This window comes from Lygodium microphyllum, chromosome 22 (assembly GCF_053477565.2).
Source record: "Lygodium microphyllum isolate KBCC chromosome 22, Lygodium_microphyllum_v1.1.10, whole genome shotgun sequence".
Lineage (NCBI taxonomy): Eukaryota > Viridiplantae > Streptophyta > Polypodiopsida > Schizaeales > Lygodiaceae > Lygodium > Lygodium microphyllum.
In genome coordinates this window covers 59707465-59709758 of record NC_141156.1, presented here as the reverse complement: position 1 = coordinate 59709758, position 2294 = coordinate 59707465, and the positions used below count along the sequence as shown (strand labels likewise).

The following is a 2294-nucleotide window of genomic DNA, read 5'->3' as shown; positions in this document are numbered from 1 at the left end:
GAAAGCATCAGAACCACATAACTCATACCAAAACCATTCCAAACCATAAAAAATCACTCAATAAGATTTCAAACAATCTCAAACCCTATCAATCAATACTCCATCCTTCCTTACAGAGAGAAAACATAACAAAACAGAAGCTCAACAGAAGCTATCAAGACCAAACAGAACATATCAGAACATCAACAGAACTTCACATCTCTACTAATAAACATCATGAGCTTAATAAAACCATTCCAACCTACCCAAAACACTCTCAAAACACTTCCAAACCAATCAATCATCTCATAAAATCAACCATTCAGCTCTCAAAAACAACAAAAATCAGCCAAAAAATAGGTAATTTCAACACTCAACATGGGGCGAGGCGTGCGGTCCGCCTCCTTTGGTGTGCACTGATCGCCCTGCCCTTTCTGTCAGAGATGCACTCCTGGACTTAATTGGCTGAGATGTAGATTGGGTGATGTTACTTTGAAAAAATTAGAGTGCTCAAAGCAAGCCTATGCTTTATATACATTAGCATAGAATAACGCGATAGGACTCTGGTCTTATTGTTTGGTCATTGGGACTAGAGTAATGATTAATAGGGACAGTTGGGGACCTTCGTATTTCATTGTCAGAGGTGTAATTCTTGGATTTATGAAAGATGAACTACTGCGAAAGCATTTTCTGAGGATGTTTTCATTAATCAAGAACGAAAGTTGGGGACTCGAAGATGATCAAATACCGTTCTAGTCTCAACCATAAACGATGCCGACTAGGAAATGGCGGATGTTATTTTGATGACTTCACTAGCACCTTATGAGAAATCATGGTTTTTGGGTTCCGAGGGGAGTATGGTCGCAAGGGTGAAACTTAAAGGAATTGATGGAAGGGCACCACCAGGAGTGGAGCATGTGGCTTAATTTGACTCAACACGGGGAAACTTACCGGGTCCAGACATAGTAAGGACTGATAGATTGAGAGCTCTTTCTTGATTCTATGGGTGGTGGTGCATGGCCAATCTTGGTTGGTGGAGTGATTTGTCTAGTTAATTCCGTTAATGAACGAGACCTCAGCTTGCTAACTAGTTACACGAAGGATCCTCTTCATGGCCAACTTCTTAGATGGACTATGGACGTCTAGGCCATGGAAGTTTGAGGCAATAACAGGTCTGTGTGATGCCCTTAGATGCTCTGGGCCGCACGTGCGCTACACTGATGAATTCAATGATTTTACCACCTGGGCCGAGAGGTTTGGGTAATCTTTTTAAATTTCATTGCAATGGGGATAGATCATTGCAATTATTGATCTTTAAGGAGGAATTCCTAGTAAGCGCGAGTCATCAGCTCGCATTGACTATGTCCCAGAAAGTGGCCCCAGACGCTAGACTTCGGACAAGAGCAGTTGCAGGCATCATTTGTTTCCAAGATTTCACTGGTGGACTATGGGGAACCTGACGCACCCTACCGTCAAGTTTCATCGCTTTCTGATAACTCTAGGTTAGTCGCTAAATTTGTTGTTTGATTTGACTTTGTCATACAGGACATACTATATATAGATGAGTTTGCATCAAGGCAAGGAGGAGCTTGACATGTGGATCGACGAAAGGATTCAACTTTGAGAAGGAGTATATTGGTAACCTTGTTGCAGATTTGGTGGTCTTCCATAAGAAGTGCTCACCAAGAGGGCGAGAAATAATCATGAAAATTTGAGCTTTGACCAAGTTTGGATGTTTTCGAGCGATACCTGTGACATCTAGCTTGGAGAAGGTGGTGCTAATCAAGCGGTCAAAGCTTCTTTACTTGTTTGACCAAATACATGGTGGAGCAATGTGTGTGCTTGCTACATTAGGCAACCTCGCTAAAGTGTAAGATCCGCTTCTCCTGGAAAAAGAGCTGAAGGGGGAGCGCATCATTTTTGAAGCAAATAAGGAACTTATATTTTCATCAGAAGTTGGCCCCTCCTCTCCACTGATGAAAAAGCTAAGGAACAATTGAGAGTTCTTGTTGGCTATCGGCTTTTTGTATCTACCATCACTAACAACCATCACATGTATTTTTCTTGATGAATATAAGATACTTTACTTTGTCCTTACAATTAAATATTTATTAAATAAATGTGTGGTATGTGAATGATGCATTCGCATATGTTAACATAATTCAACGCGTAGTACTGCACTTGCGATTGTGTAAGTGTGACGATAATGTGTGGTACATGAATGAAGCATCCGCATACATTAACATAATTCAACACGTAGTATTGCACTTGTGATTGTACATAAGCAATAACGTAACTTGTATTCGTACGTATTA

The 2294-nt window shown here is 40.8% G+C and overlaps 1 pseudogene; it reads left to right on the top strand.

Annotated features, from left to right (window-relative positions):
* The first annotated feature begins 295 nt into the window (after window positions 1-295).
* Window positions 296-1401, top strand: LOC148017196 (18S ribosomal RNA; annotated as a pseudogene).
* The last annotated feature ends 893 nt before the right edge of the window (window positions 1402-2294 follow it).